We start from the raw sequence: 17,267 nt of genomic DNA, 5'->3' as shown, positions 1-17,267 counted from the left end.
AAAAATATGGAATGCCTCACGAATTTGCATGTCATCCTTGCGCAGGGGCCATGCTAATCTTCTCTGTATCGTTCCAATTTTAGTATATGTGCTGCCGAAGCAAGCACTAGATATAGTTTATCAAACATCCATAAGGGATACTGGGGTTCACTTAATACAATGGGGTATAGAAGGGGTCCAAAGGAGCCGGGGCACTTTAAATTTCTTCAACTGGGTGTGCTGGCTCCTTCCCTCTATGCCCCTTCATACAGCCAGTTTAGAAGAATTTGCTCTCAGGAGAGGATGCACACTCTGGAGCTCCCAGAGGATTTTTTATTTTTTAAATCAAGTATTTTTTTTATTGATTTTTCAAAAACAATACAAAACAGACAAACAAATAAAGACATTAAAATAAAAGAGAACTTTGCATTTCTTGAGGGGAAACATCAGCAATAGATCTCAGACACAGGTGGACAACAGTAAAACATTTTACCATACAATTAGGGAGGCCAATCCCGGCCGTTTTTTCAATCCCGGGTTTCGGGATTGAAAAACGCTCAATCCCGGGATTCCCAGGATCCCGGGATTGCAGTAGGGATCAGAGAAGGGAAGTAGAGAATGGTGTAGGGAGCAGCGCTGGAGGGAGGGTGTAGGTAGTGGCGCGGGAGGGTTGGTGTAGATAGCGGCGCGGAAGGGAGGGAGGGTGTAGGTAGCGGCGCAGGAGGTAGGGCTGGTGTAGGTAGCGGCGCGGAAGGGAGGCTGTTAGAGAGCACTGCACGGAGGGAGGGTGGGTGTAAGTAATACTACTTACTATTAGGTCGGCGGCAGCCATGGACACACTGAACGCGGCGGCACTTCAAATGAAGCACCGGCCGCCAGCCAACCAGAGCTGGCGGACCGGCAGCCAATCAGGGAATCGGCCGCAGCAGTCACTCCTGATTGGCTGCCGCTGCTGCGGCAGCTTCCCTGATTAGCTGCCGGTCCACCAGCTCTGATTGGCTGGTGGCCGGCGCTACATTTGGAGTGCCACCACGTTCAGCGTGTGTCCATGGCTGCCGCCCACCTAATAGTAAGTAGTATTACTTACACCCACCCTCCCGCACATGCGCAATGTAATCTTGTGAATCCCGGGATTGGAGGCTCCAATCCCGGGATTCAAATCCTGGCATTTTTGGGCCCAAATCCCGGGATCCTGCCGATCCCGGGATTGGCCTGGCAGGATCCCGGGATTGGCCTCCCTACATACAATCCAACATATAGGGGGAGATTCAAATGTTTGAAAAGTCGGTTGGGTGTCTGTTTTTTCCTGTCTATTAGATAGGAAAAAACAGACTCCCAACTGACTTTTCAAACATTTGAATCTCCCCCATAGAGTTTAGGCAAACAGCAAGTAGCAGAGAGAATAGAGATCATCAGAATCTCCTATATAATTGCCCAGATCTGTCACTGTGACTGTGTGGATAACGCTGGGAGTGGCTAGGAGCTCTCATTGGGTTAGCAGCAGTTCTATCACACCCAGTCCACAGCTGATTGAGTGAGATACGCCCTCCCACACAGGTTACATCCAATGGGAGGCTCTGTCTTTTGGCTGCTGTGTGTTCCAACTTCCCAGAGCAGGATTAACAATGGGGCTGATGGAGCTGCAGCTCTAGCTCCACACCCCAAAATAGGCCCACTGCATCTGCAGCAACATACCCTCCAACAATTTACACATAAACATCGGGACAAATTCGAAAAGGGGGCGTGGCCACGGGTACAGTGGCGTGGCCACGACCCTTTTCCTATACTTTCAATGGAAGTTTGGACAGCCAAAAATCAGAACAGACCATACTTACCTACTCTCCCGGAAGCTGCGGGAGGCTCCCGTTTTTTGGGGTAGCCCCCCGCACCCCCGGAAGAGTGGGCAGGTCTCCCGAATCCTGCTCGCACCCTAGTGATGCGAGCAGGATGGAGAGATAACCTCCGTCGGGTGGAGAAGGGGTTAAAATGATGCTAATCGCGTCATTTTAGCCCCGCCCCCTTCCCATGGACCCCCGAATCGCGGCATTTCCCACTGCGGGGGCGGGGCTTAGTGGTGTCACAGCCCCGCCCCCCGAAGGCACCAGCAGCGTCTCCTCTCCGGGCTTCTCCCGGAGAGGAGAAAAACAATGTAGGTAAGTATGGTATAGACTAGGGGTGGGCAACGTGCGGCCCGCGGGCCGGATCCGGCCCGCGAACCGATTCTACCTGGCCCCGCTGTCTCACACCAGTGTGCAATGACAAGCGGCCCGACTGGCTGAGCCACTCGTCATTGCGCTACATAGCTCCCAGACACGGCGCCGCAGAGGAAATCCCGGTCACGTCACAGGGTCTGCTGACCGGGATTTCCACTGTGACGTCAGGCGCTGGGCGTCACGGGGGCGGGGCCATGGCAGGAGTGGGCAGCAGCCGCAGCGACTCGGTGCAGCACAGCGTGCAGCGGGAATCTGGCAGCAGGCAGCGGATCATCTGGGCAGCGGATCTGCCACTGTGTAAAAAAGGTAATGGGGACTGTGGATAAGTTTAAGAGACTGCTTTATTGGTTCGGGGGGGGGGGGGGGGGGAGGAGGAGGGGGAGAGAGGAGAGGGAGGGAGATTAGGGACTGCCATACGGGTTTAGGGGAGGGGGGTGAAGAGGTGTTGGGACTGCTATATGGGTCGGGGGGAGGGGGGTAGAGACTGCTATATGGGGCGTGGGGGGGGGGGGGGGGGGGGGGAGCTAGTAACTGTGCCCAGGGAGAGACAGGAGCTGTGAATACCAGCATTACACAGGATGCTGTTTGTTTTCAGCACTGTTTTTTATTTATTTATTTATTTATTATATGTGTTTTTTTAGACATTTTGTATTTGCCTGTAAAAAAACTACGTATGTAATGTATATTGTGGTGTATGTTTTATATATATATATATATATACACTATGTTTTTATAGTTATATACATATCTATGGGCCTAATTCAGACCTGATCGCTAGCAGGCAATTTTTGCACTGCTGCGATCAGGTAGTCACCACCTACAGGGGGTGGGGGTAATCGCTGTGCACGGGTGTGATCACATCTGCAGAGAGCTGCACAAACAGAAGTTTGTGCAGTTTCTGCACAGCTCAGGACTTACTCTTCCGGTGCGATGATCGGGACCGGAGCTGACGTCAGAAACCCTCCCTCCAAACGCCTGGTCCCTCCTTCATTTTTGCGGACACTCCTCTAAAACGGGCAATTGCCACCCACAAACGCCCTCTTCCTGTCAATCACTGTGCGATCGCTTTGTTCGTACCATCCCGTCGCTGCCCGACGCTGCAGACCGACGCGCCTGCACATTGCGGTGCATGCGCAGTTCAGACCCGATTTTACAAGATATTTTGTGTGTGGCCCTCGACTATTCACTGGAAGTGTTAAGCGGCCCCCCAGCTGAAATAATTGCCCACCCCTGGTATAGACCATAAAAAAAGGTACTGTACCTGCCAAAAAGGTACACTTGGAGGGTATGCCACTGCTGCATCTGCAGCAAGTCTCTGTGCTGTAGCGTCCTATGGGGGTCATTCTGACATGATCGTTTGCTGCAGTTCATCGCAGGTCAGAACTGCGCCGGCACCACAGTATGGCTGGCAGCCGACGGCTGTCGCTGCCTAGCGATCACCTCTGCCTGATTGACAGGCACAGGTGGTCGCTGGGCGGGAGGGGGGGCACGGCGGCGCTTGGCCACCGTTTTGTGGGCACGGGGTGGCCAACGCAGCCGTTGCGACCAGGGCACCGTTCGAGTAACTCCCTGCCAGCCACAGGAGCTGCGATCAGGTTGGAATGACCCCCTATGTCATGCTGCCAGTCAGCATGCTCCCTCCGGCATCAACAATCCCCACTCCCTAACCGCGGTGCAGGTGGAACAAAAGCTGCTGTGGCCACCGGCATAGATGTGTATGAAAGTGGCGCAGCGGAAGGCTTTCATAGCCCACCTGCGCTGCATACTCTCTGATCCCCGGAGCCTCCTTTGCGCGTGATGTCACAGAAGTGCCTCCCTGCCACAGCCGTGCACCGGTCTCCAGAGGCCCTGACTCCGCAAAACAGCACTTGGGCTGCAGGCCTAGAAGCCCAAAGATGGCTAATGTAACGGATAGAGTGGGTAATATCGCGGAGGGTAATGTCTGGACGCTGAATCAATGTAAAAGGTGACAGTGCTGTGCAGTGTAGTGGGTGTGCAGTGTCACTGACAATGCACAGCACTCTCACCTTTTACATTGATTCAGCGAATTAGTCAGTTCAGCCAGCCAGTCACTATTGTTAGCGTCGGTGTCCCAATGCGCCACATTACAGGGAAGTAGATGCACTAAATAAACTACAGCTCCCAGCAGCCCTTAGCGCCGAAGCATTCTGGTCCTTAGGGGTGCTGGAAGCTGTGGTTTATTGAGTTCATCTTCTTCCCTGTAATGCGGCGCGTTGGGACACTGGAGCTAAGAATAGTGACTGGCTGCTTGGCTGCTGTGCGACTCTCCGGGATAGCCACTGCCAAAGGAAGGACAGCAGCCTAGCTGCTTCCAGGAGGAGAAGCATTACCCGCCCCTCCCCCACTCGTAGTACCTCCGGGCCCCATCCGCGGCACCCGCACACACACCCTCCACCACCCATGGTGGCGCCGGACCCCTCCCCCACCCGCAGCACCACCACATCCACCCCTCCCCCACCTGCCGCACCACCGCACCTGCCCTTCCCCCACCTGCGGCACCCCCGCATCCGTGGTGGCTCCGGACCCCACCTGCGGCACCCGCCCCTCGCCCACCACACCAGCCCCTCCTTCACCCACGCCACCCACCACAACCACCCCTCCCCCACCCGCTGCACCCCCAGACACCCTCCCACATCCACGTCTCTCCTGCACCCGCCACTCCCCCAACCACAGCACCTACTAGGTGATTCATCAGGCCCTACGTGCGCTGTTCACGCCATTGCAAGGGGCTATGACCCCTTAACCATCGCACGCCCTTTGTCCGTGCAATATTTAACCACTCACACAATTATGACTGGAGGTAATACTCCATATAATACAAATATTGCACGCCTCAAGGGTATGCAAGGGTTAAGGGGGCGTAGCCCTTACAATGGTGTGAAGAGCGCCCGTAGGGCGCGATTAATCACCTAATAGTATATATGTATACAGAGAGGGTAGTTCAGTAAATGCAAGAGGCAAGGGACAAACAAGTAGCCAGTGTCCTACAATGGGGCTGGAGAATCAATGGAATATCTAGATTTCATCCATAGACCCCAGACCTTATCATATTTACCCGGACATTTGCGTTTAGCATACATAAAATGCTCATGAGAGAGCGTAGTGTTAACAAGTGCCATCCATGCAGGAAAGGCGGGAGGGTCCCACGCCATCAAGATACATGTGATACATACATATGCCAAAGTAAGGAGATTGGTAAGATACACTTTGAGAGGACCACTGAGAGAGTCCTCGAAATCCAGCCCAATTAAACATATGTGAGGGGTCAGAATAGGGAACTGAATATCCGTATCATGGATACAGTTCGTCACCTCCTCCCAATAAGCAGAAATATACGTGGACACAGCCAGAGCAGATGATAGAAGCCAGCATCCAAAGCCTTACATTTCGGACAAGCATTGGACAGTAATCCACCTATACGAAATAGCCTACTCCGAGTCCAATAAATTCTGTGCAGAATATAGAGCTGGATTTGATGGAATCTAGCATAGGCCGTAGTGATTCTAGGAGAGCCGAGCATACAATCGCAGTCCTCATTGTCGAGAGCACCCAGGTCAGGCACCCATTTATCTCTCAATGGTCCTAAGCCACCGCGCCCAGTGGAGGAGAGGAGAGAGGAATAGAGAGCTGACACAGTTCTACGTTCAGGCATGTTACGTATCAGCGCATGTATGGGTGAGTCAGAGAATTACGGAGGAGCATTACCCCACTGTGCAAATAAGGCATGTCTGAGCTGTAAGTAACGATAAAAATATTGTCTAGGAACAGCATATGTGATTGAGAAGTATTCAAACGTATGAAGGACACTGTCCTGATACAGTTGACCCACAGTTGAGATACCAAAAGAGGTCCACCCCAGGCCACTGTCCAACAATTGAACCTCAGGAAAAGCCATATTATGCCACAAAGGGGAGCAAGGGTCAACAGTATTGTCCCCCAACAATTTCTCCACTGCAAGCCAAACCCGCCTAGCCTTTTGTAATATAGGGGGAAGAGAGGAATCGAAGAGCGAGCCAGTAGGAATTGCAGCGGAGAAAACGCCAGGCCAGCCATATCCAGAAGGGCCACAGGAAGGTTACCATAATCCCCAGGAGAAACCCATTCTCCCAACTGAACTACCTGAGCAGCCACATAATAAAGGTACAAGTCCGGCAGGGACAAACCCCCCTCATGCCAAGGCATATATAATGTCTTAACAGCCTGCTTCCCGCCCATATATAAGAGGTAATGTGACAAGTAATCAGATGAAATTGGGAAAGGGGAATATAAAGTGGGGCATTTTGTAATATATATAAGAATTTTGGCTGAATAATCATTTTGACAAGGTTCACCCGACTCATAACAGATAGAGGGAGTTTCTGCCAAACACGTGACTTTTCTCGCAATCGCACAATTTGGGGAGTTAAGTTCATTGCAATAAAGTCAGCTAGAGAATGAGAAATCTGAATGCCTAAATACTTAAATTGGGAGCACCATTTCAAGGGAAAGTCATAAGTGGGGGGATGCAGGGTGGATGGAAGGAATAGGAACACCACCGACTTGTCCCAGTTAATGTGGATTCCTGAATAAAAGCCAAACTCCTCAACCAACTCAAGGAGCTGAGGCAAAGAATGAGACATATCAGACAGGAAGAGAATCATATCGTCAGCGTATCAGCCAATTTTTTCTTCACAGTGTACAACCTTAATACCCTTAATGGCAGAGTAGGCTCTAATTTTACATGCCTGGGGTTCTATGGCCAGCACAAAGAGCAAAGGGGACAAGGGGCAGCCCTGGTGCGTTCCCCTCTCCAGGGGGAAGGAGTTGCTAGTAAAGCCATTAACATTCACCCTAACAGCCGGGGAGGAGTATAAAAGTTTAACCCAAGCTATAAAATTCGGGCCCAAGCCAAACCTAGCCAATACTTCCCAAAGATAAATCTATTCCACGAAATCAAAGGCACGAGCAGCATTCAGGGAAACAATGACCACATCGTCCATCTCCTCACCAGCCAACTGCATATAAGTAGAAAGACGGCATAAATTAAGGGCAGTAGATCTGCCTGGCATAAAACCAGTTTGGTCCCTGTGCACTATTTCAAGTACCACAGTATTAAGACGAAGAACCAGCAATTCCGCCAGTATTTTAATATCAGTAGAAAGTAAGGAGATAGGACTATACGAGTCATGTAAACAAGAGTCTTTACCTGGCTTCGGAATCAGGACCACTAATGCTTCCGTCATAGAGGGGGGAAGAGAACCATCAGCTATCAAAGAGTTAAAAATTTCCAGAAGCTTAGGCGCAAACAAATCTACAGTATATGGGTTTTATACAAATCAATGGGAAGGCCATGCACCCCAGGGGCCTTATTATTAGGAAAAGACCGAATCGCAATCTCCACTTCCTCCAATGTAAAAGAACTATCCAGAAATTGTTGGGAGTATGAACAAAGCACAGGGAATACCACCTCAACCAACTACGTAGACAGCTGTAAAGTAGAGTAGTACACTTTAGACTTATAGGTATTAACAAAGTGGGCATAAAAACTCGCCGCTATACAAGTATCAACACACATAGTACCATCGGCTCGCCTCAAACCATGCACAGTAGTAGGGGAAAGCTCCTCTTTAGCTAAATAAGCCAAAAACGTTCCCATCCTATCACCCTGAATATAGAAATCATGTGCCCGGAAAAGTAAACTCCACTTAGATTTATCCAGGAGCAGGTCTGTCCACTGCTTATGGACGACCAGCCATTCCACTCGAAACAGCCAGTAAACCGCTATGCATATAAATCTGCTCCAGCTCAAGACTCCCTCTCTCCAACTCCTCCTCAGACTTTCTATTAAACACTTAAATTTGGGCATCCCTAGAGACCAGGGAGCCTCGCAGGAAGGCCTTGAAAGCATCCCATGTCAGAGGGGCATCATCACACACTGGGTTATTCACCAAAAATTCCTTCCATAGCACCAGTAACTCAGAGGCAGCCCCCATCTGAGACAACCAAAAGGGGTTAAATCTCTAGAAGGATGCTCCCCTAGGGATACGGAAGTCTAAAGAAAGAAGTATGGGAGAGTGATCCGAGATCCCTCGAGCCAAATAGTCTACAAAAGAGACAGCTGGAAGGTGGGAGCGGGATAAGAGAGCCATATCTATACAGGAAAACACACCAAATGTGCTAGAAAAGCATGAGTAGCGTTTAACCGAGGAAGAACATAAATGCCAAACATCAAGGAGACCCATTTCAGTAACCAAACGGGCGAAGGCAGTAGTGCCTTCCCCTGTAAAGTTTGAGAAAATGCACAGGCTTTGACTAAAATACCAGAGTTATAGGGAGGGGGAATGTACACTGCCAGAAGTATAAATGGGGCATTATGGATGGTGCCAGCTAAAAAAACATAACCCAGCGTATCAATCTGCACCCTCTGACAAAGAAAACCCATATTTTTATGGATTAAGACTGGATTAAGACTGACACCCCCTGGAATTAGAGTGAAAGGTAGAATGGAAGGTCCATCCCACCCACGGTTTTTTTAAGGAAAGTACACAGGTCTCCAATAAACACACCAAACCCGGGGAGTGGGTCCTATGCTGTTTTAACTAGTGATGAGCGGGTTCGGTTTCTCGGAAACCGAACCCCCCCGAACTTCACCCTTTTTACACGGGTCCGAGCCATACTCGGATTCTCCCGTATGGCTCGGGTAACCCGAGCGCGCCCGAACGTCATCATCCCGCTGTCGGATTCTCGCGAGATTCGGATTCTATATAAGCAGCCGCGCGTCGCCGCCATTTTCACTCGTGCATTGCAAATGTTAGGGAGAGGACGTGGCTGGCATCCTCTCCGTTATTGTTGAATTTGATTGTGCATTATTGCTTAATTCATTGTGGGGAGGACTGGGGAGCAGCTGTATAATATAGTAGGAGTACAGTGCAGAGTTTTGCTGATCAGTGACCACCAGTTATCCGTTCTCTGCCTGAAAAAAACGCTCCATATCTGTGCTCAGTATGCTGCATATATATCTGTGCTCACACTGCTTAATTGTGGGGACTGGGGAGCAGCTGTATTATATAGCAGGAGTACAGTGCAGAGTTTTGCTGACAGTGACCACCAGTATACGTTGTCTGCCGGAAAAACACTCCATATCTGTGCTCAGTGTGCTGCTTTATTTTAATGTGGGGACTGGGGACCACCAGTATAATTAATATTATATAGGAGGAGTACAGTGCCGAGTTTTGCTGACAGTGACCACCATTATACGTTGTCTGCCTGAAAAACACTCCATATCTGTGCTCAGTGTGCTGCTTTATTGTGGGGACTGGGGAGTCGGGACCACCAGTATAATATTATATAGGAGGAGTACAGTGCAGAGTTTTGCTGACACAGTGACCATCAGTATACTATATATAGCAGTACGGTACGGAAGGCCACTGCTGTACCTACCTCTGTGTCGTCATTAAGTATACTATCCATCTACATTCTATACCTGTGGTGCATTTTAGTTTTGCAGTTTGCTGACACAGTGACCACCAGTATACTATATATAGCAGTACGGTACGGAAAGCCACTGCTGTACCTACCTCTGTGTCGTCATTAAGTATACTATCCATCTACATTCTATACCTGTGGTGCATTTTAGTTTTGCAGTTTGCTGACACAGTGACCACCAGTAAACTATATATAGCAGTACGGTACGGAAGGTCACTGCTGTACCTACCTCTGTGTCGTCATTAAGTATACTATCCATCTACATTCTATACCTGTGGTGCATTTTAGTTGTGCGCAGTATATATAGTAGTAGGCCATTGCATACTGGCATATAATTCCACACATTAAAATATGGAGAACAAAAATGTGGAGGTTAAAATAGGGAAAGATCAAGATCCACTTCCACCTCGTGCTGAAGCTGCTGCCACTAGTCATGGCTGAGACGATGAAATGCCATCAACGTCGTCTGCCAAGGCCGATGCCCAATGTCATAGTAGAGAGCATGTAAAATCCAAAAAACAAAAGTTCAGTAAAATGACCCAAAAATCAAAATTAAAAGCGTCTGAGGAGAAGCGTAAACTTGCCAATATGCCATTTACGAAACGGAGTGGCAAGGAACGGCTGAGGCCCTGGCCTATGTTCATGGCTAGTGGTTCAGCTTCACATGAGGATCATCCTCTCGCTAGAAAAATTAAAAGACTTAAGCTGGCAAAAGCACAGCAAAGAACTGTGCGTTCTTCTAAATCACAAATACCCAAGGAGAGTCCAATTGTGTCGGTTGCGATGCCTGACCTTCCCAACACTGGACGGGAAGAGCTTGCGCCTTCCACCATTTGCACGCCCCCTGCAAGTGCTGGAAGGAGCACCTGCAGTCCAGTTCCTGATAGTCAAATTGAAGATGTCACTGTTGAAGTACACCAGGATGAGGATAAGGGTGTTGCTGGCGCTGGGGAGGAAATTGACAAGGAGGATTCTGATGGTGAGGTGGTTTGTTTAAGTCAGGCACCAGGGGAGACACCTGTTGTCCGTGGGACGAATATGGCCATTGACATGCCTGGTCAAAATACAAAAAAAATCAGCTCTTCGGTGTGGAATTATTTCAACACAAATGCGGACAACAGGTGTCAAGCCGTGTGTTGCCTTTGTCAAGCTGTAATAAGTAGGGGTAAGGACGTTAACCACCTCGGAACATCCTCCCTTATACGTCACCTGCAGCGCATTCATCATAAGTCAGTGACAAGTTCAAAAACTTTGGGTGACAGCGGAAGCAGTCCACTGACCACTAAATCCCTTCCTCTTGTAACCAAGCTCCTGCAAACCACACCACCAACTCCCTCAGTGTCAATTTCCTCCTTACCCAGGAAAGCCAATAGTCCTGCAAGCCATGTCACTGGCAAGTCTGACGAGTCCTCTCCTGCCTGGGATTCCTCCGATGCATCCTTGAGTGTTACGCCTACTGCTGCTGGCGCTGCTGTTGTAGCTGCTGGGAGTCGATTGTCATCCCAGAGGGGAAGTCGGAAGACCACTTGTACTACTTCCAGTAAGCAATTGACTGTCCAACAGTCCTTTGCGAGGAAGATGAAATACCACAGCAGTCATCCTGCTGCAAAGCAGATAACTCAGGCCTTGGCAGCCTGGGCGGTGAGAAACGTGGTTCCGGTATCCACCGTTAATTCAGAGGCAACTAGAGACTTGATTGAGGTACTGTGTCCCCGGTACCAAATACCATCTAGGTTCCATTTCTCTAGGTAGGCGATACCGAAAATGTACACAGACCTCAGAAAAAGACTCACAAGTGTCCTAAAAAATGCAGTTGTACCCAATGTCCACTTAACCACAGACATGTGGACAAGTGGAGCAGGGCAGACTCAGGACTATATGACTGTGACAGCCCACTGGGTAGATGTATTGCCTCCCGCAGCAAGAACAGCAGCGGCGGCACCAGTAGCAGCATCTCGCAAACGCCAACTCGTTCCTAGGCAGGCTACACTTTGTATCACCGCTTTCCAGAAGAGGCACACAGCTGACAACCTCTTACGGCAACTGAGGAAGATCATCGCAGAATGGCTTACCCCAATTGGACTCTCCTGGGGATTTGTGACATCGGACAACGCCAGCAGTATTGTGCGTGCATTACATCTGGGCAAATTCCAGCACGTCCCATGTTTTGCACATACATTGAATTTGGTGGTGCAGAATTATTTAAAAAACGACAGGGGCGTGCAAGAGATGCTGTCGGTGGCCCGAAGAATTGCGGGACACTTTCGGCATTCAGCCACCGCGTACAGAAGACTGGAGCACCACCAAACAATCCTGAACCTGCCCTGCCATCATCTGAAGCAAGAGGTGGTAACGAGGTGGAATTCAACCCTCTATATGCTTCAGAGGATGGAGGAGCAGCAAAAGGCCATTCAAGCCTATACATCTGGCCACAATATAGGCAAAGGAGGGGGAATGCACCTGACTCAAGCGCAGTGGAGAATGATTTCAACGTTGTGCAAGGTTCTGCACCCCTTTGTACTTGCCACACGTGAAGTCAGTTCAGACACTGCCAGCCTGAGTCAGGTCATTCCCCTCATTAGGCTTTTGCAGAAGAAGCTGGAGACATTGAAGGAGGAGCTAAAACAGAACGATTCCGCTAGGCATGTGGGACTTGTGGATGGAGCCCTTAATTCGCTTAACCAGGATTCACGGGTGGTCAATCTGTTGAAATCAGAGCACTACATTTTGGCCACCGTGCTCGATCCTAGATTTAAAACCTACGTTGTATCTCTCTTTCCGGCAGACACAAGTCTGCAGAGGTTCAAAGACCTGCTGGTGAGAAAATAGTCAAGTCAAGCGGAACGTGACCCGTCAACATCTCCTCCTTCACATTCTCCCGCAACTGGGGGTGTGAGGAAAAGGCTAAGAATTCCGAGCCCACCCGCTGGCGGTGATGCAGGGCAGTCTGGAGCGAGTGCTGACATCTGGTCCGGACTGAAGGACCTGCCAACGATTACTGACATGTCGTCTACTGTCACTGCATATGATTCTCTCACCATTGAAAGAATGGTGGAGGATTATATGAGTGACCGCATCCAAGTAGGCACGTCAGACAGTCCGTACGTATACTGGCAGGAAAAAGAGGCAATTTGGAGGCCCTTGCACAAACTGGCTTTATTCTACCTAAGTTGCCCTCCCTCCAGTGTGTACTCCGAAAGAGTGTTTAGTGCAGACGCTCACCTTGTCAGCAATCGGCGTACGAGGTTACTTCCAGAAAATGTGGAGAAGATGATGTTCATCAAAATGAATTATAATCAATTCCTCCGTGGAGACATTCACCAGCAGCAATTGCCTCCACAAAGTACACAGGGACCTGAGATGGTGGATTCCAGTGGGGACGAATTAATAATCTGTGAGGAGGGGGATGTACACATTGAAAGGGGTGAGGAATCGGAGGATGATGATGAGGTGGACATCTTGCCTCTGTAGAGCCAGTTTGTGCAAGGAGAGATTGATTGCTTCTTTTTTTGGTGGGGGCCCAAACCAACCAGTCATTTCAGTCACAGTCGTGTGGCAGACCCTGTCGCTGAAATGATGGGTTCGTTAAAGTGTGCATGTCCTGTTTATACAACATAAGGGTGGGTGGGAGGGTCCAAGGACAATTCCATCTTGCACCTCTTTTTTCTTTAATTTTTCTTTACATCATGTGCTGTTTGGGGACAATTTTTTTGAAGTGCCATCCTGCCTGACACTGCAGTGCCACTCCTAGATGGGCCAGGTCTTTGTGTCGGCCACTTGTGTCGCTTAGCTTAGTCACACAGCGACCTTGGTGCGCCTCTTTTTTTCTTTGCATCAAGTGCTGTTTGGGGACAATTTTTTTGAAGTGCCATCCTGCCTGACACTGCAATGCCACTCCTAGATGGGCCAGGTGTTTGTGTCGGCCACTTTTGTCGCTTAGCTTAGCCATCCAGCGACCTCGGTGCAAATTTTAGGACTAAAAATAATATTGTGAGGTGTGAGGTGTTCAGAATAGACTGGAAATGAGTGGAAATTATGGTTATTGAGGTTAATAATACTATGGGATCAAAATGACCCCCCAAATTCTATAATTTAAGCTGTTTTTTAGGGTTTTTTGAAAAAAACACCCGAATCCGACAAAAAAATTTCGGTGAGGTTTTGCCAAAGCGCGTCCGAATCCAAAACACGGCCGCGGAACCGAATCCAAAACCAAAACACAAAACCCGAAAAAAGTCCGGTGCACATCACTAGTTTTAACACCAGGGAGCGCTTAACCTTATCATTAAGGCCTATAATGTTCCATGAGACAATGTGAACCATTGCATGACAGTAAACACAATAAAGAGACGGGCCAGCACCGGTATCGCCCTAACACATAGCCGAACACCCTCCACCCATTAACATTACAAATCAGAGACCAGTCAAGAAATGCAGAAAAATAAAAAATACAGATAGACAAAGGTAAGAAAATTAACAAAACCTCAACCCCTACCACCCCGCATACCCACCTAAACATAGGTATACCTATTCCCGTAACCAAAACAACCAGACCCCAATAGAGAGTCAGGCAAATGAAACTATACTAAACACGGGGCAGCTATCCCCATAACCTATGGGCATGAGATCCCCAGCCATCAGCAAAAGAAGCTGGTGAGAAACACTAGCAGGCACCGAACCGCTATAAGGACACGAGTGGTTCAAGCAGCGATCATAGTAATCTAACAGAACATATTATAATTACGATGAATACCCTGGGGAGAACAAATGGCACTGTAATAACCATACAGAAAAATCCTAAACATATCAATCCAGCAGAGTAAATACTGCACAATAGTAAATAAAAAGAACAGAGAAATAGGTTAAGGCAGAAGTCTTGTCAAGGCGGAGAAGCCTGCGGAGCCAGTTGCAAATCAATCCAGACTGAGGCAGATTGAGGAGAATCAAAAAAGTGGGTACGATTACCAGCCACCACACGAAGACGGGCAGGAAACAACATTGAATACTGCAATTGACAGTCACGCAGTCTCTGCTTCACTTGAGTGAACTGTGAACGGGACTTCTGGAAATCGAAAGAAAAATCCTGCAACGCAGCAACTCTTTGACCCTCATGCTCCAGAGAGCCCTGAAGCCTGGCAAGGTGGAGAACAGCTTCTCTATCCTTGTAATGCAGGACCTTAGCAATAAAGGTGTGAGGTGGAGCACCAGGAGGAAGAAGGCGGGTAGGCACACTGTGGGCCCTCTCAACAGCAAATTGCAGAGTGAAGGAATCCTTACCGAACAGGGAGAGCAGCCAAGCTTCCAAAAAGTGATAGTCAGTGATAGCTTGCAAAAGCTGGGACATGGTAACTTCAGGAGATCCAGCCATATCAGGGAGAGGGAGGGCAGGAATCAGTATGAGAAGGAGACGTCGGCATTGAGGATGCCGGGGTCTGATTGCCTCAGGCAAATCCTGCCAAACGGTCTGCAGCAGACTGATTGTGCAGCCGGACCATCAGGGATCCTCAGCGACAGCAGTCCAGTGATAGCTCCACAAAAAGGTAGGAAGAGGGCCCAAGGAGGGGGGACAGCAACACACAGTATTATGACATGCCACAGGTCTTCAGTAATTGTATTCCACAGGCAGGACAATATTAAACTGAAAATGCCTAGCAGGGAAGGCAGGTACAAAGAAACAGGAAAGGGAGAGCAGCCAGCTATCTCCCATCAGCACTCAAGCCACTGCCAGCAGAGAGACCCAGGGTGCAGCAGCACAGATCTGAGGGAACTTCTAAAATGGTGGAGGGTATTTCCCACCTCACAGGCACTTGTCGAAGTCAAAAATATTACAGCCATGCACATCATGTACAAACACCACACAGATGGCCTCCATGCATGTACTTGTTCTGCCATGCGTGCACATACTCGCAAGTTGCGTATAATTGCTCATGCGTTAGTGCGTATTAGCGCGTGGTATGAGTAATTACGGTAGCATTTGTATTCGCATGGAAAAGCCACAAAGACATATTTCATATTTAATCCACATAGTGCGCGATTTACACGTAGCCCACATGCACCACACCAGCGAGCTACACTTGCTTAAAAGGTACAACAACAACAAAGGGATTCACCTTTACAGGATATGAGGGGACAGAATTAGGTTAGGAGGTGGTGTTTGGTATCCAGCCGTAAGGTATTTTATGAGCAATATTCCGGTAGCAGTTTGCAGAAGATAGCACGCTCCTGCGCATAGATATGCACAGGAACAGTATATTAATATTAACTGTATTTACTGTACTCTTGATATTCGGCGGGAACCCAGTGGAGACCATTTGCAAATGCACCTGGACCAGGCATTGTCCACCTATTCAAACCGACCTATGACCCCTCCTGTACTGTAAATGACCAGCCCTTTGACCTACCGGTGAAGAGATTACAGTTTCTATTGTATCATGTTTTGGACAAATGTATAAAAGCCCAGCTGCCTGGCCGGCCACACACATTCTCTGAAGGTCATCTATCTTGATTGACTGAGGACCGGGACCTGGTGGCGCTGGCGAAACAAACGTATATATCATTGATTGTAGCCTCTTCTCTTATTGTGATTGTATTATTTGTTGTAACCCCCTGTTAGTAAATAACTGTTGGTGGGTCGGATCCCAACATATTTAAATACAATTGGTGTCGTGTCCCTTTCCTGCTAAAGGTTTAAAGTGTATCTCAGCCACACGTGTTGTTGCATTGTGATCACAGCGTGTAGGCCTGTGTACGTAAAGTGTGTACTTATTGCGCCCATTCGGTGTGAGTACGCAGAGTGCGTACACGGTACGGGCTTGTGTACGTAAGGTGTGTAAACAACACAGAGGTTAAGGATTATATTCAACGGCCGCAGCAGCTCGAACTTTGGGGTAAAAGGTATTGCTTTTTCGTCCTGTAAGTTAATCAGCTTTAACAATTGGGGGCTCAGTCCAGTTTTTTACACACTCATAGACTTGCAGGCCATAAAACAGACTTTGATCTAGCAACAAAGAGTGGAGACGCATCTTTAGGTAAATCTTTTTTCTGGTTGCTTGGGTGTTTTAAAACCCTCTTTTGTGTTGTTAGATCACGTCTGTATTGCAGTCTTAAGAGGTGCTGATGTAACCCGGAGGAGACAGGAAAAAGCGTACACAAAGCGTACAAATACTTTGCATACTCTCCCACATTGTTTATTGAGTTCATCTTCTTCCCTGTAATGCGGCGCGTTGGGACACTGGAGCTAAGAATAGTGACTGGCTGCTTGGCTGCTGTGCGACTCTCCGGGAGAGCCACTGCCAAAGGAAGGACAGCAGCTTAGCTGCTTCCAGGAGAAGAAGCAGGAGAAGCATTACCCGCCCCTCCCCCACTCGTAGTACCTCCGGGCCCCATCCGCGGCACCCGCACACACCCCCTCCACCACCCATGGTGGCGCCGGACCCCCTCCCCCACCCGCAACACTCCCACATCCGCCCCTCCTCCACCTGGCGCACCACCGCACCTGCCCTTCCCCCACCTGCGGCACCCCCGCATCTGTAGTGGCTCCGGACCCCACCTGCGGCACCCGCCCCTTTCCCACCACACCAGCCCCTCCCCCAC

The 17,267-nt window shown here is 49.2% G+C and overlaps 1 protein-coding gene and 1 non-coding gene across 4 annotated transcripts in view; both read right to left on the bottom strand.

Annotated features, from left to right (window-relative positions):
- Positions 1-107, bottom strand: LOC134938796 (U6 spliceosomal RNA). Its single transcript, XR_010181261.1, has one exon. It is a non-coding gene; the product is annotated as a U6 spliceosomal RNA (small nuclear RNA).
- The window catches only part of LOC134935215 (uncharacterized), a 196,130-nt gene that overhangs the window by 90,836 nt on the left and 88,027 nt on the right, over positions 1-17,267 (bottom strand). The gene's annotated exons all lie outside the window — the stretch shown is intronic.

The sequence above is a fragment of the Pseudophryne corroboree genome, chromosome 6, assembly GCF_028390025.1.
Source record: "Pseudophryne corroboree isolate aPseCor3 chromosome 6, aPseCor3.hap2, whole genome shotgun sequence".
Taxonomy (NCBI): Eukaryota; Metazoa; Chordata; class Amphibia; order Anura; family Myobatrachidae; genus Pseudophryne; species Pseudophryne corroboree.
The sequence above is the reverse complement of the archived record's forward strand: the minus strand, read 5'-3'. Positions and strand labels throughout refer to the sequence as shown.